This window comes from Ambystoma mexicanum, chromosome 2q (assembly GCF_040938575.1).
Source record: "Ambystoma mexicanum isolate Mex_15411 chromosome 2q, UKY_AmexF1_1, whole genome shotgun sequence".
Taxonomy (NCBI): domain Eukaryota; kingdom Metazoa; phylum Chordata; class Amphibia; order Caudata; family Ambystomatidae; genus Ambystoma; species Ambystoma mexicanum.
This window is the reverse complement of record NC_090924.1, coordinates 126,679,575-126,702,475: the sequence shown is the minus strand read 5'-3', so window position 1 is coordinate 126,702,475 and position 22,901 is coordinate 126,679,575. Positions and strand designations below refer to the sequence as shown.

The 22,901-nt window shown below is 47.5% G+C and overlaps 15 non-coding genes across 15 annotated transcripts; all 15 read right to left on the bottom strand.

Moving 5' to 3' along the window:
• Positions 1-1,630: 1,630 nt before the first annotated feature.
• On the bottom strand, positions 1,631-1,702 carry TRNAP-UGG (transfer RNA proline (anticodon UGG)). The gene has a single exon. It is a non-coding gene; the product is annotated as a tRNA-Pro (tRNA).
• Positions 1,703-3,017: 1,315 nt separating this feature from the next.
• On the bottom strand, positions 3,018-3,090 carry TRNAV-CAC (transfer RNA valine (anticodon CAC)). The gene has a single exon. It is a non-coding gene; the product is annotated as a tRNA-Val (tRNA).
• A 1,805-nt stretch (positions 3,091-4,895) lies between these two features.
• TRNAV-CAC (transfer RNA valine (anticodon CAC)) lies at positions 4,896-4,968 on the bottom strand. Its single transcript has one exon. It is a non-coding gene; the product is annotated as a tRNA-Val (tRNA).
• A 420-nt stretch (positions 4,969-5,388) lies between these two features.
• TRNAP-UGG (transfer RNA proline (anticodon UGG)) lies at positions 5,389-5,460 on the bottom strand. The gene has a single exon. It is a non-coding gene; the product is annotated as a tRNA-Pro (tRNA).
• A 1,804-nt stretch (positions 5,461-7,264) lies between these two features.
• TRNAP-UGG (transfer RNA proline (anticodon UGG)) lies at positions 7,265-7,336 on the bottom strand. Its single transcript has one exon. It is a non-coding gene; the product is annotated as a tRNA-Pro (tRNA).
• Positions 7,337-8,639: 1,303 nt separating this feature from the next.
• Positions 8,640-8,712, bottom strand: TRNAV-CAC (transfer RNA valine (anticodon CAC)). The gene has a single exon. It is a non-coding gene; the product is annotated as a tRNA-Val (tRNA).
• Positions 8,713-11,022: 2,310 nt separating this feature from the next.
• On the bottom strand, positions 11,023-11,094 carry TRNAP-UGG (transfer RNA proline (anticodon UGG)). Its single transcript has one exon. It is a non-coding gene; the product is annotated as a tRNA-Pro (tRNA).
• A 1,808-nt stretch (positions 11,095-12,902) lies between these two features.
• Positions 12,903-12,974, bottom strand: TRNAP-UGG (transfer RNA proline (anticodon UGG)). The gene has a single exon. It is a non-coding gene; the product is annotated as a tRNA-Pro (tRNA).
• A 1,319-nt stretch (positions 12,975-14,293) lies between these two features.
• Positions 14,294-14,366, bottom strand: TRNAV-CAC (transfer RNA valine (anticodon CAC)). The gene has a single exon. It is a non-coding gene; the product is annotated as a tRNA-Val (tRNA).
• A 420-nt stretch (positions 14,367-14,786) lies between these two features.
• TRNAP-UGG (transfer RNA proline (anticodon UGG)) lies at positions 14,787-14,858 on the bottom strand. Its single transcript has one exon. It is a non-coding gene; the product is annotated as a tRNA-Pro (tRNA).
• A 1,323-nt stretch (positions 14,859-16,181) lies between these two features.
• On the bottom strand, positions 16,182-16,254 carry TRNAV-CAC (transfer RNA valine (anticodon CAC)). Its single transcript has one exon. It is a non-coding gene; the product is annotated as a tRNA-Val (tRNA).
• Positions 16,255-16,674: 420 nt separating this feature from the next.
• On the bottom strand, positions 16,675-16,746 carry TRNAP-UGG (transfer RNA proline (anticodon UGG)). Its single transcript has one exon. It is a non-coding gene; the product is annotated as a tRNA-Pro (tRNA).
• Positions 16,747-18,550: 1,804 nt separating this feature from the next.
• On the bottom strand, positions 18,551-18,622 carry TRNAP-UGG (transfer RNA proline (anticodon UGG)). The gene has a single exon. It is a non-coding gene; the product is annotated as a tRNA-Pro (tRNA).
• Positions 18,623-19,925: 1,303 nt separating this feature from the next.
• TRNAV-CAC (transfer RNA valine (anticodon CAC)) lies at positions 19,926-19,998 on the bottom strand. Its single transcript has one exon. It is a non-coding gene; the product is annotated as a tRNA-Val (tRNA).
• Positions 19,999-22,308: 2,310 nt separating this feature from the next.
• Positions 22,309-22,380, bottom strand: TRNAP-UGG (transfer RNA proline (anticodon UGG)). Its single transcript has one exon. It is a non-coding gene; the product is annotated as a tRNA-Pro (tRNA).
• Positions 22,381-22,901: the final 521 nt, after the last annotated feature.

Here is a 22,901-nt window from a genome sequence, read left to right as displayed (position 1 = left end):
CCGAAGGTTGGTGGCCCATTGACATCAGGGTGGAAGGTGCTTGCGATACACTGTTCCTTCCTTCCTTCCTTCCTTCCTTTATTCCTCTTATGCTGTTTATGTAATAAGAGGGGACGATACACAGAAGAGAGAAAGTGGCCCAACACACTAGACTAGCAGTCTTCTGATCAATCTGCAGCTGGCAAGGTGGGGGAGAGCCTTGATTTTGCACCTGCTGGGATCTGCATTGGCAGAAGCTCTGAGGGCTGGGCCTTTCCTTTTGCCTGTAAAAACAAAAAGCAGCCCTCCTCCCTCCAGCCCTGAGAGCATGGGCGTGACACTGGAAAAAGCAGCATCTCCCCTTTGGTAAAGATGACCATTGCACAGCTGCTCACTCAGAGCTCGATCGTGCTCGATCAGGCGAGATATATTTAGGTCACCAGCAAAGTCTGTTCTCTTTTCTTGCGTAGGGTGAGCATTCACAGAGCCCAGCTTCGTTGACAAGAGTGCAAAAGGTGTATACTAAAAGCTTTCTGCTTTACTTGAGCGCCATGGCCGTTATTATATTTTGGCTGCTCCAAGCAATCTCTGTCCAGCCGATGCAAATTTCCAGCTCAAATTTTCCCAGCACTCAAAAAGTCCCTCCTCCCTCCAGCTCTGCTTTCAGGAAGTTCAGCAGAAGCAGTCCAACTTCTGTTCCCACTTCAGAGGAAAAGCTTTCTCGGGCCAGAGAAAGCCAGGGAATCACTGTACCGGCAAGTGCATTTCTTACAACTGGTAATCCCTCAGAACACAGAAATGAAGAAGCTGTATATGAAAATGTATTATTTCTTTGGTACACTAACCTATGTAACTAATATGGACCATTTCAGAGGACGGAGCGGACCCAACTGTGATCCCAGAGACCCAAATACCCAGCAGTAGGGAAAATAAATCCTCTCTGTGCTCTGCAACATTATATACACAAAATGCAAGCGCGTGCATTTTTTTATTGGCCCCATATACAGAATACATGTGAGGATGCTTGCCTTCCCAGTGTATTTCTCAAGCTCTTGAGAGCATATGCTATTTCCATGAGAACGCAAATAAGTTCATACTTTACATTTGTGTGTGACAAAAGGGGAAAAAAACTATTTTGTGTAAAATGCCAGCAGAGAGTGTTTCTGCCCGGTCTCGAACCGGGGACCTTTCGCGTGTGAGGCGACCGTGATAACCACTACACTACAGAAACAGCTGCTTGCTCACCTTTGTAGGGACTGGGAGAACAGGTGCAAAGGGCAGTGCAAGTGGACCTGCTTAAAGACTAATCAAATGCCTTGCGCCTGAAGCTCACACAATCCAGCCTAAAACATACGTCCTATCAAGCATGCGCACATATACAAGTATGCCAGCTGAGGGCCTATGCAGCGTACAGAGGGAAGGACATATTTCCACTTTGAGATCGGACGGCCAAAACTCACAAGCAAATCAAGGAATGTTACTGAGAGCTAACAGAGAACACAAAGTGCTTGTCGCAAGGACATGGCACGCAAAGAGGTTCAGGAAGTGAATTGTTCATCGACTACTGCTTACCGAGAAAACCAGAGAGTCTGTCCAATGAAAATAACATTGAAAAAACAAAAAAAAGGAGCTCAAGTTAACCACCTTGATTGGGCTCGTCCGGGATTTGAACCCGGGACTTCTCGCACCCAAAGCGAGAATCATACCCCTAGACCAACGAGCCACGGTCCTTTGAGCATTTGACGGAATTGTCCTCAGCGTTTGCACCCCCCTTAGGATTCGAGGCCAAGAATGCCTTTTCCTGAAGTTTGTTCCTGCCGCTGAAAGCCTTGTCGGTGTATGAGCCAAATGAATGCCCCAGTCGGCACGCTCTGACTGTCTTCACAGGTCTCCTCCTCATCCCGAAGGTTGGTGGCCCATTGACATCAGGGTGGAAGGTGCTTGCGATACACTGTTCCTTCCTTCCTTCCTTCCTTCCTTTATTCCTCTTATGCTGTTTATGTAATAAGAGGGGACGATACACAGAAGAGAGAAAGTGGCCCAACACACTAGACTAGCAGTCTTCTGATCAATCTGCAGCTGGCAAGGTGGGGGAGAGCCTTTATTTTGCACCTGCTGGGATCTGCATTGGCAGAAGCTCTGAGGGCTGGGCCTTTCCTTTTGCCTGTAAAAACAAAAAGCAGCCCTCCTCCCTCCAGCCCTGAGAGCATGGGCGTGACACTGGAAAAAGCAGCATCTCCCCTTTGGTAAAGATGACCATTGCACAGCTGCTCACTCAGAGCTCGATCGTGCTCGATCAGGCGAGATATATTTAGGTCACCAGCAAAGTCTGTTCTCTTTTCTTGCGTAGGGTGAGCATTCACAGAGCCCAGCTTCGTTGACAAGAGTGCAAAAGGTGTATATTAAAAGCTTTCTGCTTTACTTGAGCGCCATGGCCGTTATTATATTTTGGCTGCTCCAAGCAATCTCTGTCCTGCCGATGCAAATTTCCAGCTCAAATTTTCCCAGCACTCAAAAAGTCCCTCCTCCCGCCAGCTCTGCTTTCAGGAAGTTCAGCAGAAGCAGTCCAACTTCTGTTCCCACTTCAGAGGAAAAGCTTTCTCGGGCCAGAGAAAGCCAGGGAATCACTGTACCGGCAAGTGCATTTCTTACAACTGGTAATCCCTCAGAACACAGAAATGAAGAAGCTGTATATGAAAATGTATTATTTCTTTGGTACACTAACCTATGTAACTAATATGGACCATTTCAGAGGACGGAGCGGACCCAACTGTGATCCCAGAGACCCAAATACCCAGCAGTAGGGAAAATAAATCCTCTCTGTGCTCTGCAACATTACATACACAAAATGCAAGCGCGTGCATTTTTTTATTGGCCCCATATACAGAATACATGTGAGGATGCTTGCCTTCCCAGTGTATTTCTCAAGCTCTTGAGAGCATATGCTATTTCCATGAGAACGCAAATAAGTTCATACTTTACATTTGTGTGTGACAAAAGGGGAAAAAAACTATTTTGTGTAAAATGCCAGCAGAGAGTGTTTCTGCCCGGTCTCGAACCGGGGACCTTTCGCGTGTGAGGCGAACGTGATAACCACTACACTACAGAAACAGCTGCTTGCTCACCTTTGTAGGGACTGGGAGAACAGGTGCAAAGGGCAGTGCAAGTGGACCTGCTTAAAGACTAATCAAATGCCTTGCGCCTGAAGCTCACACAATCCAGCCTAAAACATACGTCCTATCAAGCATGCGCACATATACAAGTATGCCAGCTGAGGGCCTATGCAGCGTACAGAGGGAAGGACATATTTCCACTTTGAGATCGGACGGCCAAAACTCACAAGCAAATCAAGGAATGTTACTGAGAGCTAACAGAGAACACAAAGTGCTTGTCGCAAGGACATGGCACGCAAAGAGGTTCAGGAAGTGAATTGTTCATCGACTACTGCTTACCGAGAAAACCAGAGAGTCTGTCCAATGAAAATAACATTGAAAAAACAAAAAAAAGGAGCTCAAGTTAACCACCTTGATTGGGCTCGTCCGGAACCCGGGACCTCTCGCACCCAAAGCGAGAATCATACCCCTAGACCAACGAGCCACGGTCCTTTGAGCATTTGACGGAATTGTCCTCAGCGTTTGCACCCCCCTTAGGATTCGAGGCCAAGAATGCCTTTTCCTGAAGTTTGTTCCTGCCGCTGAAAGCCTTGTCGGTGTATGAGCCAAATGAATGCCCCAGTCGGCACGCTCTGACTGTCTTCACAGGTCTCCTCCTCATCCCGAAGGTTGGTGGCCCATTGACATCAGGGTGGAAGGTGCTTGCGATACACTGTTCCTTCCTTCCTTCCTTCCTTCCTTCCTTTATTCCTCTTATGCTGTTTATGTAATAAGAGGGGACGATACACAGAAGAGAGAAAGTGGCCCAACACACTAGACTAGCAGTCTTCTGATCAATCTGCAGCTGGCAAGGTGGGGGAGAGCCTTTATTTTGCACCTGCTGGGATCTGCATTGGCAGAAGCTCTGAGGGCTGGGCCTTTCCTTTTGCCTGTAAAAACAAAAAGCAGCCCTCCTCCCTCCAGCCCTGAGAGCATGGGCGTGACACTGGAAAAAGCAGCATCTCCCCTTTGGTAAAGATGACCATTGCACAGCTGCTCACTCAGAGCTCGATCGTGCTCGATCAGGCGAGATATATTTAGGTCACCAGCAAAGTCTGTTCTCTTTTCTTGCGTAGGGTGAGCATTCACAGAGCCCAGCTTCGTTGACAAGAGTGCAAAAGGTGTATACTAAAAGCTTTCTGCTTTACTTGAGCGCCATGGCCGTTATTATATTTTGGCTGCTCCAAGCAATCTCTGTCCAGCCGATGCAAATTTCCAGCTCAAATTTTCCCAGCACTCAAAAAGTCCCTCCTCCCGCCAGCTCTGCTTTCAGGAAGTTCAGCAGAAGCAGTCCAACTTCTGTTCCCACTTCAGAGGAAAAGCTTTCTCGGGCCAGAGAAAGCCAGGGAATCACTGTACCGGCAAGTGCATTTCTTACAACTGGTAATCCCTCAGAACACAGAAATGAAGAAGCTGTATATGAAAATGTATTATTTCTTTGGTACACTAACCTATGTAACTAATATGGACCATTTCAGAGGACGGAGCGGACCCAACTGTGATCCCAGAGACCCAAATACCCAGCAGTAGGGAAAATAAATCCTCTCTGTGCTCTGCAACATTACATACACAAAATGCAAGCGCGTGCATTTTTTTATTGGCCCCATATACAGAATACATGTGAGGATGCTTGCCTTCCCAGTGTATTTCTCAAGCTCTTGAGAGCATATGCTATTTCCATGGGAACGCAAATAAGTTCATACTTTACATTTGTGTGTGACAAAAGGGGAAAAAAACTATTTTGTGTAAAATGCCAGCAGAGAGTGTTTCTGCCCGGTCTCGAACCGGGGACCTTTCGCGTGTGAGGCGAACGTGATAACCACTACACTACAGAAACAGCTGCTTGCTCACCTTTGTAGGGACTGGGAGAACAGGTGCAAAGGGCAGTGCAAGTGGACCTGCTTAAAGACTAATCAAATGCCTTGCGCCTGAAGCTCACACAATCCAGCCTAAAACATACGTCCTATCAAGCATGCGCACATATACAAGTATGCCAGCTGAGGGCCTATGCAGCGTACAGAGGGAAGGACATATTTCCACTTTGAGATCGGACGGCCAAAACTCACAAGCAAATCAAGGAATGTTACTGAGAGCTAACAGAGAACACAAAGTGCTTGTCGCAAGGACATGGCACGCAAAGAGGTTCAGGAAGTGAATTGTTCATCGACTACTGCTTACCGAGAAAACCAGAGAGTCTGTCCAATGAAAATAACATTGAAAAAACAAAAAAAAGGAGCTCAAGTTAACCACCTTGATTGGGCTCGTCCGGGATTTGAACCCGGGACCTCTCGCACCCAAAGCGAGAATCATACCCCTAGACCAACGAGCCACGGTCCTTTGAGCATTTGACGGAATTGTCCTCAGCGTTTGCACCCCCCTTAGGATTCGAGGCCAAGAATGCCTATTCCTGAAGTTTGTTCCTGCCGCTGAAAGCCTTGTCGGTGTATGAGCCAAATGAATGCCCCAGTCGGCACGCTCTGACTGTCTTCACAGGTCTCCTCCTCATCCCGAAGGTTGGTGGCCCATTGACATCAGGGTGGAAGGTGCTTGCGATACACTGTTCCTTCCTTCCTTCCTTCCTTTATTCCTCTTATGCTGTTTATGTAATAAGAGGGGACGATACACAGAAGAGAGAAAGTGGCCCAACACACTAGACTAGCAGTCTTCTGATCAATCTGCAGCTGGCAAGGTGGGGGAGAGCCTTTATTTTGCACCTGCTGGGATCTGCATTGGCAGAAGCTCTGAGGGCTGGGCCTTTCCTTTTGCCTGTAAAAACAAAAAGCAGCCCTCCTCCCTCCAGCCCTGAGAGCATGGGCGTGACACTGGAAAAAGCAGCATCTCCCCTTTGGTAAAGATGACCATTGCACAGCTGCTCACTCAGAGCTCGATCGTGCTCGATCAGGCGAGATATATTTAGGTCACCAGCAAAGTCTGTTCTCTTTTCTTGCGTAGGGTGAGCATTCACAGAGCCCAGCTTCGTTGACAAGAGTGCAAAAGGTGTATACTAAAAGCTTTCTGCTTTACTTGAGCGCCATGGCCGTTATTATATTTTGGCTGCTCCAAGCAATCTCTGTCCAGCCGATGCAAATTTCCAGCTCAAATTTTCCCAGCACTCAAAAAGTCCCTCCTCCCTCCAGCTCTGCTTTCAGGAAGTTCAGCAGAAGCAGTCCAACTTCTGTTCCCACTTCAGAGGAAAAGCTTTCTCGGGCCAGAGAAAGCCAGGGAATCACTGTACCGGCAAGTGCATTTCTTACAACTGGTAATCCCTCAGAACACAGAAATGAAGAAGCTGTATATGAAAATGTATTATTTCTTTGGTACACTAACCTATGTAACTAATATGGACCATTTCAGAGGACGGAGCGGACCCAACTGTGATCCCAGAGACCCAAATACCCAGCAGTAGGGAAAATAAATCCTCTCTGTGCTCTGCAACATTACATACACAAAATGCAAGCGCGTGCATTTTTTTATTGGCCCCATATACAGAATACATGTGAGGATGCTTGCCTTCCCAGTGTATTTCTCAAGCTCTTGAGAGCATATGCTATTTCCATGAGAACGCAAATAAGTTCATACTTTACATTTGTGTGTGACAAAAGGGGAAAAAAACTATTTTGTGTAAAATGCCAGCAGAGAGTGTTTCTGCCCGGTCTCAAACCGGGGACCTTTCGCGTGTGAGGCGACCGTGATAACCACTACACTACAGAAACAGCTGCTTGCTCACCTTTGTAGGGACTGGGAGAACAGGTGCAAAGGGCAGTGCAAGTGGACCTGCTTAAAGACTAATCAAATGCCTTGCGCCTGAAGCTCACACAATCCAGCCTAAAACATACGTCCTATCAAGCATGCGCACATATACAAGTATGCCAGCTGAGGGCCTATGCAGCGTACAGAGGGAAGGACATATTTCCACTTTGAGATCGGACGGCCAAAACTCACAAGCAAATCAAGGAATGTTACTGAGAGCTAACAGAGAACACAAAGTGCTTGTCGCAAGGACATGGCACGCAAAGAGGTTCAGGAAGTGAATTGTTCATCGACTACTGCTTACCGAGAAAACCAGAGAGTCTGTCCAATGAAAATAACATTGAAAAAACAAAAAAAAGGAGCTCAAGTTAACCACCTTGATTGGGCTCGTCCGGGATTTGAACCCGGGACTTCTCGCACCCAAAGCGAGAATCATACCCCTAGACCAACGAGCCACGGTCCTTTGAGCATTTGACGGAATTGTCCTCAGCGTTTGCACCCCCCTTAGGATTCGAGGCCAAGAATGCCTTTTCCTGAAGTTTGTTCCTGCCGCTGAAAGCCTTGTCGGTGTATGAGCCAAATGAATGCCCCAGTCGGCACGCTCTGACTGTCTTCACAGGTCTCCTCCTCATCCCGAAGGTTGGTGGCCCATTGACATCAGGGTGGAAGGTGCTTGCGATACACTGTTCCTTCCTTCCTTTATTCCTCTTATGCTGTTTATGTAATAAGAGGGGACGATACACAGAAGAGAGAAAGTGGCCCAACACACTAGACTAGCAGTCTTCTGATCAATCTGCAGCTGGCAAGGTGGGGGAGAGCCTTTATTTTGCACCTGCTGGGATCTGCATTGGCAGAAGCTCTGAGGGCTGGGCCTTTCCTTTTGCCTGTAAAAACAAAAAGCAGCCCTCCTCCCTCCAGCCCTGAGAGCATGGGCGTGACACTGGAAAAAGCAGCATCTCCCCTTTGGTAAAGATGACCATTGCACAGCTGCTCACTCAGAGCTCGATCGTGCTCGATCAGGCGAGATATATTTAGGTCACCAGCAAAGTCTGTTCTCTTTTCTTGCGTAGGGTGAGCATTCACAGAGCCCAGCTTCGTTGACAAGAGTGCAAAAGGTGTATACTAAAAGCTTTCTGCTTTACTTGAGCGCCATGGCCGTTATTATATTTTGGCTGCTCCAAGCAATCTCTGTCCAGCCGATGCAAATTTCCAGCTCAAATTTTCCCAGCACTCAAAAAGTCCCTCCTCCCGCCAGCTCTGCTTTCAGGAAGTTCAGCAGAAGCAGTCCAACTTCTGTTCCCACTTCAGAGGAAAAGCTTTCTCGGGCCAGAGAAAGCCAGGGAATCACTGTACCGGCAAGTGCATTTCTTACAACTGGTAATCCCTCAGAACACAGAAATGAAGACGCTGTATATGAAAATGTATTATTTCTTTGGTACACTAACCTATGTAACTAATATGGACCATTTCAGAGGACGGAGCGGACCCAACTGTGATCCCAGAGACCCAAATACCCAGCAGTAGGGAAAATAAATCCTCTCTGTGCTCTGCAACATTACATACACAAAATGCAAGCGCGTGCATTTTTTTATTGGCCCCATATACAGAATACATGTGAGGATGCTTGCCTTCCCAGTGTATTTCTCAAGCTCTTGAGAGCATATGCTATTTCCATGAGAACGCAAATAAGTTCATACTTTACATTTGTGTGTGACAAAAGGGGAAAAAAACTATTTTGTGTAAAATGCCAGCAGAGAGTGTTTCTGCCCGGTCTCGAACCGGGGACCTTTCGCGTGTGAGGCGAACGTGATAACCACTACACTACAGAAACAGCTGCTTGCTCACCTTTGTAGGGACTGGGAGAACAGGTGCAAAGGGCAGTGCAAGTGGACCTGCTTAAAGACTAATCAAATGCCTTGCGCCTGAAGCTCACACAATCCAGCCTAAAACATACGTCCTATCAAGCATGCGCACATATACAAGTATGCCAGCTGAGGGCCTATGCAGCGTACAGAGGGAAGGACATATTTCCACTTTGAGATCGGACGGCCAAAACTCACAAGCAAATCAAGGAATGTTACTGAGAGCTAACAGAGAACACAAAGTGCTTGTCGCAAGGACATGGCACGCAAAGAGGTTCAGGAAGTGAATTGTTCATCGACTACTGCTTACCGAGAAAACCAGAGAGTCTGTCCAATGAAAATAACATTGAAAAAACAAAAAAAAGGAGCTCAAGTTAACCACCTTGATTGGGCTCGTCCGGGATTTGAACCCGGGACCTCTCGGACCCAAAGCGAGAATCATACCCCTAGACCAACGAGCCACGGTCCTTTGAGCATTTGACGGAATTGTCCTCAGCGTTTGCACCCCCCTTAGGATTCGAGGCCAAGAATGCCTTTTCCTGAAGTTTGTTCCTGCCGCTGAAAGCCTTGTCGGTGTATGAGCCAAATGAATGCCCCAGTCGGCACGCTCTGACTGTCTTCACAGGTCTCCTCCTCATCCCGAAGGTTGGTGGCCCATTGACATCAGGGTGGAAGGTGCTTGCGATACACTGTTCCTTCCTTCCTTCCTTCCTTCCTTTATTCCTCTTATGCTGTTTATGTAATAAGAGGGGACGATACACAGAAGAGAGAAAGTGGCCCAACACACTAGACTAGCAGTCTTCTGATCAATCTGCAGCTGGCAAGGTGGGGGAGAGCCTTTATTTTGCACCTGCTGGGATCTGCATTGGCAGAAGCTCTGAGGGCTGGGCCTTTCCTTTTGCCTGTAAAAACAAAAAGCAGCCCTCCTCCCTCCAGCCCTGAGAGCATGGGCGTGACACTGGAAAAAGCAGCATCTCCCCTTTGGTAAAGATGACCATTGCACAGCTGCTCACTCAGAGCTCGATCGTGCTCGATCAGGCTCGATCAGGCGAGATATATTTAGGTCACCAGCAAAGTCTGTTCTCTTTTCTTGCGTAGGGTGAGCATTCACAGAGCCCAGCTTCGTTGACAAGAGTGCAAAAGGTGTATACTAAAAGCTTTCTGCTTTACTTGAGCGCCATGGCCGTTATTATATTTTGGCTGCTCCAAGCAATCTCTGTCCAGCCGATGCAAATTTCCAGCTCAAATTTTCCCAGCACTCAAAAAGTCCCTCCTCCCGCCAGCTCTGCTTTCAGGAAGTTCAGCAGAAGCAGTCCAACTTCTGTTCCCACTTCAGAGGAAAAGCTTTCTCGGGCCAGAGAAAGCCAGGGAATCACTGTACCGGCAAGTGCATTTCTTACAACTGGTAATCCCTCAGAACACAGAAATGAAGAAGCTGTATATGAAAATGTATTATTTCTTTGGTACACTAACCTATGTAACTAATATGGACCATTTCAGAGGACGGAGCGGACCCAACTGTGATCCCAGAGACCCAAATACCCAGCAGTAGGGAAAATAAATCCTCTCTGTGCTCTGCAACATTACATACACAAAATGCAAGCGCGTGCATTTTTTTATTGGCCCCATTTACAGAATACATGTGAGGATGCTTGCCTTCCCAGTGTATTTCTCAAGCTCTTGAGAGCATATGCTATTTCCATGGGAACGCAAATAAGTTCATACTTTACATTTGTGTGTGACAAAAGGGGAAAAAAACTATTTTGTGTAAAATGCCAGCAGAGAGTGTTTCTGCCCGGTCTCGAACCGGGGACCTTTCTCGTGTGAGGCGAACGTGATAACCACTACACTACAGAAACAGCTGCTTGCTCACCTTTGTAGGGACTGGGAGAACAGGTGCAAAGGGCAGTGCAAGTGGACCTGCTTAAAGACTAATCAAATGCCTTGCGCCTGAAGCTCACACAATCCAGCCTAAAACATACGTCCTATCAAGCATGCGCACATATACAAGTATGCCAGCTGAGGGCCTATGCAGCGTACAGAGGGAAGGACATATTTCCACTTTGAGATCGGACGGCCAAAACTCACAAGCAAATCAAGGAATGTTACTGAGAGCTAACAGAGAACACAAAGTGCTTGTCGCAAGGACATGGCACGCAAAGAGGTTCAGGAAGTGAATTGTTCATCGACTACTGCTTACCGAGAAAACCAGAGAGTCTGTCCAATGAAAATAACATTGAAAAAACAAAAAAAAGGAGCTCAAGTTAACCACCTTGATTGGGCTCGTCCGGGATTTGAACCCGGGACCTCTCGCACCCAAAGCGAGAACCATACCCCTAGACCAACGAGCCACGGTCCTTTGAGCATTTGACGGAATTGTCCTCAGCGTTTGCACCCCCCTTAGGATTCGAGGCCAAGAATGCCTATTCCTGAAGTTTGTTCCTGCCGCTGAAAGCCTTGTCGGTGTATGAGCCAAATGAATGCCCCAGTCGGCACGCTCTGACTGTCTTCACAGGTCTCCTCCTCATCCCGAAGGTTGGTGGCCCATTGACATCAGGGTGGAAGGTGCTTGCGATACACTGTTCCTTCCTTCCTTCCTTCCTTCCTTTATTCCTCTTATGCTGTTTATGTAATAAGAGGGGACGATACACAGAAGAGAGAAAGTGGCCCAACACACTAGACTAGCAGTCTTCTGATCAATCTGCAGCTGGCAAGGTGGGGGAGAGCCTTTATTTTGCACCTGCTGGGATCTGCATTGGCAGAAGCTCTGAGGGCTGGGCCTTTCCTTTTGCCTGTAAAAACAAAAAGCAGCCCTCCTCCCTCCAGCCCTGAGAGCATGGGCGTGACACTGGAAAAAGCAGCATCTCCCCTTTGGTAAAGATGACCATTGCACAGCTGCTCACTCAGAGCTCGATCGTGCTCGATCAGGCGAGATATATTTAGGTCACCAGCAAAGTCTGTTCTCTTTTCTTGCGTAGGGTGAGCATTCACAGAGCCCAGCTTCGTTGACAAGAGTGCAAAAGGTGTATACTAAAAGCTTTCTGCTTTACTTGAGCGCCATGGCCGTTATTATATTTTGGCTGCTCCAAGCAATCTCTGTCCAGCCGATGCAAATTTCCAGCTCAAATTTTCCCAGCACTCAAAAAGTCCCTCCTCCCTCCAGCTCTGCTTTCAGGAAGTTCAGCAGAAGCAGTCCAACTTCTGTTCCCACTTCAGAGGAAAAGCTTTCTCGGGCCAGAGAAAGCCAGGGAATCACTGTACCGGCAAGTGCATTTCTTACAACTGGTAATCCCTCAGAACACAGAAATGAAGAAGCTGTATATGAAAATGTATTATTTCTTTGGTACACTAACCTATGTAACTAATATGGACCATTTCAGAGGACGGAGCGGACCCAACTGTGATCCCAGAGACCCAAATACCCAGCAGTAGGGAAAATAAATCCTCTCTGTGCTCTGCAACGTTACATACACAAAATGCAAGCGCGTGCATTTTTTTATTGGCCCCATATACAGAATACATGTGAGGATGCTTGCCTTCCCAGTGTATTTCTCAAGCTCTTGAGAGCATATGCTATTTCCATGAGAACGCAAATAAGTTCATACTTTACATTTGTGTGTGACAAAAGGGGAAAAAAACTATTTTGTGTAAAATGCCAGCAGAGAGTGTTTCTGCCCGGTCTCGAACCGGGGACCTTTCGCGTGTGAGGCGACCGTGATAACCACTACACTACAGAAACAGCTGCTTGCTCACCTTTGTAGGGACTGGGAGAACAGGTGCAAAGGGCAGTGCAAGTGGACCTGCTTAAAGACTAATCAAATGCCTTGCGCCTGAAGCTCACACAATCCAGCCTAAAACATACGTCCTATCAAGCATGCGCACATATACAAGTATGCCAGCTGAGGGCCTATGCAGCGTACAGAGGGAAGGACATATTTCCACTTTGAGATCGGACGGCCAAAACTCACAAGCAAATCAAGGAATGTTACTGAGAGCTAACAGAGAACACAAAGTGCTTGTCGCAAGGACATGGCACGCAAAGAGGTTCAGGAAGTGAATTGTTCATCGACTACTGCTTACCGAGAAAACCAGAGAGTCTGTCCAATGAAAATAACATTGAAAAAACAAAAAAAAGGAGCTCAAGTTAACCACCTTGATTGGGCTCGTCCGGGATTTGAACCCGGGACCTCTCGCACCCAAAGCGAGAATCATACCCCTAGACCAACGAGCCACGGTCCTTTGAGCATTTGACGGAATTGTCCTCAGCGTTTGCACCCCCCTTAGGATTCGAGGCCAAGAATGCCTTTTCCTGAAGTTTGTTCCTGCCGCTGAAAGCCTTGTCGGTGTATGAGCCAAATGAATGCCCCAGTCGGCACGCTCTGACTGTCTTCACAGGTCTCCTCCTCATCCCGAAGGTTGGTGGCAAATTGACATCAGGGTGGAAGGTGCTTGCGATACACTGTTCCTTCCTTCCTTCCTTCCTTCCTTCCTTTATTCCTCTTATGCTGTTTATGTAATAAGAGGGGACGATACACAGAAGAGAGAAAGTGGCCCAACACACTAGACTAGCAGTCTTCTGATCAATCTGCAGCTGGCAAGGTGGGGGAGAGCCTTTATTTTGCACCTGCTGGGATCTGCATTGGCAGAAGCTCTGAGGGCTGGGCCTTTCCTTTTGCCTGTAAAAACAAAAAGCAGCCCTCCTCCCTCCAGCCCTGAGAGCATGGGCGTGACACTGGAAAAAGCAGCATCTCCCCTTTGGTAAAGATGACCATTGCACAGCTGCTCACTCAGAGCTCGATCGTGCTCGATCAGGCGAGATATATTTAGGTCACCAGCAAAGTCTGTTCTCTTTTCTTGCGTAGGGTGAGCATTCACAGAGCCCAGCTTCGTTGACAAGAGTGCAAAAGGTGTATACTAAAAGCTTTCTGCTTTACTTGAGCGCCATGGCCGTTATTATATTTTGGCTGCTCCAAGCAATCTCTGTCCAGCCGATGCAAATTTCCAGCTCAAATTTTCCCAGCACTCAAAAAGTCCCTCCTCCCGCCAGCTCTGCTTTCAGGAAGTTCAGCAGAAGCAGTCCAACTTCTGTTCCCACTTCAGAGGAAAAGCTTTCTCGGGCCAGAGAAAGCCAGGGAATCACTGTACCGGCAAGTGCATTTCTTACAACTGGTAATCCCTCAGAACACAGAAATGAAGAAGCTGTATATGAAAATGTATTATTTCTTTGGTACACTAACCTATGTAACTAATATGGACCATTTCAGAGGACGGAGCGGACCCAACTGTGATCCCAGAGACCCAAATACCCAGCAGTAGGGAAAATAAATCCTCTCTGTGCTCTGCAACATTACATACACAAAATGCAAGCGCATGCATTTTTTTATTGGCCCCATATACAGAATACATGTGAGGATGCTTGCCTTCCCAGTGTATTTCTCAAGCTCTTGAGAGCATATGCTATTTCCATGGGAACGCAAATAAGTTCATACTTTACATTTGTGTGTGACAAAAGGGGAAAAAAACTATTTTGTGTAAAATGCCAGCAGAGAGTGTTTCTGCCCGGTCTCGAACCGGGGACCTTTCGCGTGTGAGGCGAACGTGATAACCACTACACTACAGAAACAGCTGCTTGCTCACCTTTGTAGGGACTGGGAGAACAGGTGCAAAGGGCAGTGCAAGTGGACCTGCTTAAAGACTAATCAAATGCCTTGCGCCTGAAGCTCACACAATCCAGCCTAAAACATACGTCCTATCAAGCATGCGCACATATACAAGTATGCCAGCTGAGGGCCTATGCAGCGTACAGAGGGAAGGACATATTTCCACTTTGAGATCGGACGGCCAAAACTCACAAGCAAATCAAGGAATGTTACTGAGAGCTAACAGAGAACACAAAGTGCTTGTCGCAAGGACATGGCACGCAAAGAGGTTCAGGAAGTGAATTGTTCATCGACTACTGCTTACCGAGAAAACCAGAGAGTCTGTCCAATGAAAATAACATTGAAAAAACAAAAAAAAGGAGCTCAAGTTAACCACCTTGATTGGGCTCGTCCGGGATTTGAACCCGGGACCTCTCGCACCCAAAGCGAGAATCATACCCCTAGACCAACGAGCCACGGTCCTTTGAGCATTTGACGGAATTGTCCTCAGCGTTTGCACCCCCCTTAGGATTCGAGGCCAAGAATGCCTATTCCTGAAGTTTGTTCCTGCCGCTGAAAGCCTTGTCGGTGTATGAGCCAAATGAATGCCCCAGTCGGCACGCTCTGACTGTCTTCACAGGTCTCCTCCTCATCCCGAAGGTTGGTGGCCCATTGACATCAGGGTGGAAGGTGCTTGCGATACACTGTTCCTTCCTTCCTTCCTTCCTTCCTTCCTTCCTTTATTCCTCTTATGCTGTTTATGTAATAAGAGGGGACGATACACAGAAGAGAGAAAGTGGCCCAACACACTAGACTAGCAGTCTTCTGATCAATCTGCAGCTGGCAAGGTGGGGGAGAGCCTTTATTTTGCACCTGCTGGGATCTGCATTGGCAGAAGCTCTGAGGGCTGGGCCTTTCCTTTTGCCTGTAAAAACAAAAAGCAGCCCTCCTCCCTCCAGCCCTGAGAGCATGGGCGTGACACTGGAAAAAGCAGCATCTCCCCTTTGGTAAAGATGACCATTGCACAGCTGCTCACTCAGAGCTCGATCGTGCTCGATCAGGCGAGATATATTTAGGTCACCAGCAAAGTCTGTTCTCTTTTCTTGCGTAGGGTGAGCATTCACAGAGCCCAGCTTCGTTGGCAAGAGTGCAAAAGGTGTATACTAAAAGCTTTCTGCTTTACTTGAGCGCCATGGCCGTTATTATATTTTGGCTGCTCCAAGCAATCTCTGTCCAGCCGATGCAAATTTCCAGCTCAAATTTTCCCAGCACTCAAAAAGTCCCTCCTCCCGCCAGCTCTGCTTTCAGGAAGTTCAGCAGAAGCAGTCCAACTTCTGTTCCCACTTCAGAGGAAAAGCTTTCTCGGGCCAGAGAAAGCCAGGGAATCACTGTACCGGCAAGTGCATTTCTTACAACTGGTAATCCCTCAGAACACAGAAATGAAGAAGCTGTATATGAAAATGTATTATTTCTTTGGTACACTAACCTATGTAACTAATATGGACCATTTCAGAGGACGGAGCGGACCCAACTGTGATCCCAGAGACCCAAATACCCAGCAGTAGGGAAAATAAATCCTCTCTGTGCTCTGCAACATTACATACACAAAATGCAAGCGCGTGCATTTTTTTATTGGCCCCATATACAGAATACATGTGAGGATGCTTGCCTTCCCAGTGTATTTCTCAAGCTCTTGAGAGCATATGCTATTTCCATGGGAACGCAAATAAGTTCATACTTTACATTTGTGTGTGACAAAAGGGGAAAAAAACTATTTTGTGTAAAATGCCAGCAGAGAGTGTTTCTGCCCGGTCTCGAACCGGGGACCTTTCGCGTGTGAGGCGAACGTGATAACCACTACACTACAGAAACAGCTGCTTGCTCACCTTTGTAGGGACTGGGAGAACAGGTGCAAAGGGCAGTGCAAGTGGACCTGCTTAAAGACTAATCAAATGCCTTGCGCCTGAAGCTCACACAATCCAGCCTAAAACATACGTCCTATCAAGCATGCGCACATATACAAGTATGCCAGCTGAGGGCCTATGCAGCGTACAGAGGGAAGGACATATTTCCACTTTGAGATCGGACGGCCAAAACTCACAAGCAAATCAAGGAATGTTACTGAGAGCTAACAGAGAACACAAAGTGCTTGTCGCAAGGACATGGCACGCAAAGAGGTTCAGGAAGTGAATTGTTCATCGACTACTGCTTACCGAGAAAACCAGAGAGTCTGTCCAATGAAAATAACATTGAAAAAACAAAAAAAAGGAGCTCAAGTTAACCACCTTGATTGGGCTCGTCCGGGATTTGAACCCGGGACCTCTCGCACCCAAAGCGAGAATCATACCCCTAGACCAACGAGCCACGGTCCTTTGAGCATTTGACGGAATTGTCCTCAGCGTTTGCACCCCCCTTAGGATTCGAGGCCAAGAATGCCTATTCCTGAAGTTTGTTCCTGCCGCTGAAAGCCTTGTCGGTGTATGAGCCAAATGAATGCCCCAGTCGGCACGCTCTGACTGTCTTCACAGGTCTCCTCCTCATCCCGAAGGTTGGTGGCCCATTGACATCAGGGTGGAAGGTGCTTGCGATACACTGTTCCTTCCTTCCTTCCTTCCTTTATTCCTCTTATGCTGTTTATGTAATAAGAGGGGACGATACACAGAAGAGAGAAAGTGGCCCAACACACTAGACTAGCAGTCTTCTGATCAATCTGCAGCTGGCAAGGTGGGGGAGAGCCTTTATTTTGCACCTGCTGGGATCTGCATTGGCAGAAGCTCTGAGGGCTGGGCCTTTCCTTTTGCCTGTAAAAACAAAAAGCAGCCCTCCTCCCTCCAGCCCTGAGAGCATGGGCGTGACACTGGAAAAAGCAGCATCTCCCCTTTGGTAAAGATGACCATTGCACAGCTGCTCACTCAGAGCTCGATCGTGCTCGATCAGGCGAGATATATTTAGGTCACCAGCAAAGTCTGTTCTCTTTTCTTGCGTAGGGTGAGCATTCACAGAGCCCAGCTTCGTTGACAAGAGTGCAAAAGGTGTATACTAAAAGCTTTCTGCTTTACTTGAGCGCCATGGCCGTTATTATATTTTGGCTGCTCCAAGCAATCTCTGTCCAGCCGATGCAAATTTCCAGCTCAAATTTTCCCAGCACTCAAAAAGTCCCTCCTCCCTCCAGCTCTGCTTTCAGGAAGTTCAGCAGAAGCAGTCCAACTTCTGTTCCCACTTCAGAGGAAAAGCTTTCTCGGGCCAGAGAAAGCCAGGGAATCACTGTACCGGCAAGTGCATTTCTTACAACTGGTAATCCCTCAGAACACAGAAATGAAGAAGCTGTATATGAAAATGTATTATTTCTTTGGTACACTAACCTATGTAACTAATATGGACCATTTCAGAGGACGGAGCGGACCCAACTGTGATCCCAGAGACCCAAATACCCAGCAGTAGGGAAAATAAATCCTCTCTGTGCTCTGCAACATTACATACACAAAATGCAAGCGCGTGCATTTTTTTATTGGCCCCATATACAGAATACATGTGAGGATGCTTGCCTTCCCAGTGTATTTCTCAAGCTCTTGAGAGCATATGCTATTTCCATGAGAACGCAAATAAGTTCATACTTTACATTTGTGTGTGACAAAAGGGGAAAAAAACTATTTTGTGTAAAATGCCAGCAGAGAGTGTTTCTGCCCGGTCTCAAACCGGGGACCTTTCGCGTGTGAGGCGACCGTGATAACCACTACACTACAGAAACAGCTGCTTGCTCACCTTTGTAGGGACTGGGAGAACAGGTGCAAAGGGCAGTGCAAGTGGACCTGCTTAAAGACTAATCAAATGCCTTGCGCCTGAAGCTCACACAATCCAGCCTAAAACATACGTCCTATCAAGCATGCGCACATATACAAGTATGCCAGCTGAGGGCCTATGCAGCGTACAGAGGGAAGGACATATTTCCACTTTGAGATCGGACGGCCAAAACTCACAAGCAAATCAAGGAATGTTACTGAGAGCTAACAGAGAACACAAAGTGCTTGTCGCAAGGACATGGCACGCAAAGAGGTTCAGGAAGTGAATTGTTCATCGACTACTGCTTACCGAGAAAACCAGAGAGTCTGTCCAATGAAAATAACATTGAAAAAACAAAAAAAAGGAGCTCAAGTTAACCACCTTGATTGGGCTCGTCCGGGATTTGAACCCGGGACTTCTCGCACCCAAAGCGAGAATCATACCCCTAGACCAACGAGCCACGGTCCTTTGAGCATTTGACGGAATTGTCCTCAGCGTTTGCACCCCCCTTAGGATTCGAGGCCAAGAATGCCTTTTCCTGAAGTTTGTTCCTGCCGCTGAAAGCCTTGTCGGTGTATGAGCCAAATGAATGCCCCAGTCGGCACGCTCTGACTGTCTTCACAGGTCTCCTCCTCATCCCGAAGGTTGGTGGCCCATTGACATCAGGGTGGAAGGTGCTTGCGATACACTGTTCCTTCCTTCCTTTATTCCTCTTATGCTGTTTATGTAATAAGAGGGGACGATACACAGAAGAGAGAAAGTGGCCCAACACACTAGACTAGCAGTCTTCTGATCAATCTGCAGCTGGCAAGGTGGGGGAGAGCCTTTATTTTGCACCTGCTGGGATCTGCATTGGCAGAAGCTCTGAGGGCTGGGCCTTTCCTTTTGCCTGTAAAAACAAAAAGCAGCCCTCCTCCCTCCAGCCCTGAGAGCATGGGCGTGACACTGGAAAAAGCAGCATCTCCCCTTTGGTAAAGATGACCATTGCACAGCTGCTCACTCAGAGCTCGATCGTGCTCGATCAGGCGAGATATATTTAGGTCACCAGCAAAGTCTGTTCTCTTTTCTTGCGTAGGGTGAGCATTCACAGAGCCCAGCTTCGTTGACAAGAGTGCAAAAGGTGTATACTAAAAGCTTTCTGCTTTACTTGAGCGCCATGGCCGTTATTATATTTTGGCTGCTCCAAGCAATCTCTGTCCAGCCGATGCAAATTTCCAGCTCAAATTTTCCCAGCACTCAAAAAGTCCCTCCTCCCGCCAGCTCTGCTTTCAGGAAGTTCAGCAGAAGCAGTCCAACTTCTGTTCCCACTTCAGAGGAAAAGCTTTCTCGGGCCAGAGAAAGCCAGGGAATCACTGTACCGGCAAGTGCATTTCTTACAACTGGTAATCCCTCAGAACACAGAAATGAAGACGCTGTATATGAAAATGTATTATTTCTTTGGTACACTAACCTATGTAACTAATATGGACCATTTCAGAGGACGGAGCGGACCCAACTGTGATCCCAGAGACCCAAATACCCAGCAGTAGGGAAAATAAATCCTCTCTGTGCTCTGCAACATTACATACACAAAATGCAAGCGCGTGCATTTTTTTATTGGCCCCATATACAGAATACATGTGAGGATGCTTGCCTTCCCAGTGTATTTCTCAAGCTCTTGAGAGCATATGCTATTTCCATGAGAACGCAAATAAGTTCATACTTTACATTTGTGTGTGACAAAAGGGGAAAAAAACTATTTTGTGTAAAATGCCAGCAGAGAGTGTTTCTGCCCGGTCTCGAACCGGGGACCTTTCGCGTGTGAGGCGAACGTGATAACCACTACACTACAGAAACAGCTGCTTGCTCACCTTTGTAGGGACTGGGAGAACAGGTGCAAAGGGCAGTGCAAGTGGACCTGCTTAAAGACTAATCAAATGCCTTGCGCCTGAAGCTCACACAATCCAGCCTAAAACATACGTCCTATCAAGCATGCGCACATATACAAGTATGCCAGCTGAGGGCCTATGCAGCGTACAGAGGGAAGGACATATTTCCACTTTGAGATCGGACGGCCAAAACTCACAAGCAAATCAAGGAATGTTACTGAGAGCTAACAGAGAACACAAAGTGCTTGTCGCAAGGACATGGCACGCAAAGAGGTTCAGGAAGTGAATTGTTCATCGACTACTGCTTACCGAGAAAACCAGAGAGTCTGTCCAATGAAAATAACATTGAAAAAACAAAAAAAAGGAGCTCAAGTTAACCACCTTGATTGGGCTCGTCCGGGATTTGAACCCGGGACCTCTCGGACCCAAAGCGAGAATCATACCCCTAGACCAACGAGCCACGGTCCTTTGAGCATTTGACGGAATTGTCCTCAGCGTTTGCACCCCCCTTAGGATTCGAGGCCAAGAATGCCTTTTCCTGAAGTTTGTTCCTGCCGCTGAAAGCCTTGTCGGTGTATGAGCCAAATGAATGCCCCAGTCGGCACGCTCTGACTGTCTTCACAGGTCTCCTCCTCATCCCGAAGGTTGGTGGCCCATTGACATCAGGGTGGAAGGTGCTTGCGATACACTGTTCCTTCCTTCCTTCCTTCCTTCCTTTATTCCTCTTATGCTGTTTATGTAATAAGAGGGGACGATACACAGAAGAGAGAAAGTGGCCCAACACACTAGACTAGCAGTCTTCTGATCAATCTGCAGCTGGCAAGGTGGGGGAGAGCCTTTATTTTGCACCTGCTGGGATCTGCATTGGCAGAAGCTCTGAGGGCTGGGCCTTTCCTTTTGCCTGTAAAAACAAAAAGCAGCCCTCCTCCCTCCAGCCCTGAGAGCATGGGCGTGACACTGGAAAAAGCAGCATCTCCCCTTTGGTAAAGATGACCATTGCACAGCTGCTCACTCAGAGCTCGATCGTGCTCGATCAGGCTCGATCAGGCGAGATATATTTAGGTCACCAGCAAAGTCTGTTCTCTTTTCTTGCGTAGGGTGAGCATTCACAGAGCCCAGCTTCGTTGACAAGAGTGCAAAAGGTGTATACTAAAAGCTTTCTGCTTTACTTGAGCGCCATGGCCGTTATTATATTTTGGCTGCTCCAAGCAATCTCTGTCCAGCCGATGCAAATTTCCAGCTCAAATTTTCCCAGCACTCAAAAAGTCCCTCCTCCCGCCAGCTCTGCTTTCAGGAAGTTCAGCAGAAGCAGTCCAACTTCTGTTCCCACTTCAGAGGAAAAGCTTTCTCGGGCCAGAGAAAGCCAGGGAATCACTGTACCGGCAAGTGCATTTCTTACAACTGGTAATCCCTCAGAACACAGAAATGAAGAAGCTGTATATGAAAATGTATTATTTCTTTGGTACACTAACCTATGTAACTAATATGGACCATTTCAGAGGACGGAGCGGACCCAACTGTGATCCCAGAGACCCAAATACCCAGCAGTAGGGAAAATAAATCCTCTCTGTGCTCTGCAACATTACATACACAAAATGCAAGCGCGTGCATTTTTTTATTGGCCCCATTTACAGAATACATGTGAGGATGCTTGCCTTCCCAGTGTATTTCTCAAGCTCTTGAGAGCATATGCTATTTCCATGGGAACGCAAATAAGTTCATACTTTACATTTGTGTGTGACAAAAGGGGAAAAAAACTATTTTGTGTAAAATGCCAGCAGAGAGTGTTTCTGCCCGGTCTCGAACCGGGGACCTTTCTCGTGTGAGGCGAACGTGATAACCACTACACTACAGAAACAGCTGCTTGCTCACCTTTGTAGGGACTGGGAGAACAGGTGCAAAGGGCAGTGCAAGTGGACCTGCTTAAAGACTAATCAAATGCCTTGCGCCTGAAGCTCACACAATCCAGCCTAAAACATACGTCCTATCAAGCATGCGCACATATACAAGTATGCCAGCTGAGGGCCTATGCAGCGTACAGAGGGAAGGACATATTTCCACTTTGAGATCGGACGGCCAAAACTCACAAGCAAATCAAGGAATGTTACTGAGAGCTAACAGAGAACACAAAGTGCTTGTCGCAAGGACATGGCACGCAAAGAGGTTCAGGAAGTGAATTGTTCATCGACTACTGCTTACCGAGAAAACCAGAGAGTCTGTCCAATGAAAATAACATTGAAAAAACAAAAAAAAGGAGCTCAAGTTAACCACCTTGATTGGGCTCGTCCGGGATTTGAACCCGGGACCTCTCGCACCCAAAGCGAGAACCATACCCCTAGACCAACGAGCCACGGTCCTTTGAGCATTTGACGGAATTGTCCTCAGCGTTTGCACCCCCCTTAGGATTCGAGGCCAAGAATGCCTATTCCTGAAGTTTGTTCCTGCCGCTGAAAGCCTTGTCGGTGTATGAGCCAAATGAATGCCCCAGTCGGCACGCTCTGACTGTCTTCACAGGTCTCCTCCTCATCCCGAAGGTTGGTGGCCCATTGACATCAGGGTGGAAGGTGCTTGCGATACACTGTTCCTTCCTTCCTTCCTTCCTTCCTTTATTCCTCTTATGCTGTTTATGTAATAAGAGGGGACGATACACAGAAGAGAGAAAGTGGCCCAACACACTAGACTAGCAGTCTTCTGATCAATCTGCAGCTGGCAAGGTGGGGGAGAGCCTTTATTTTGCACCTGCTGGGATCTGCATTGGCAGAAGCTCTGAGGGCTGGGCCTTTCCTTTTGCCTGTAAAAACAAAAAGCAGCCCTCCTCCCTCCAGCCCTGAGAGCATGGGCGTGACACTGGAAAAAGCAGCATCTCCCCTT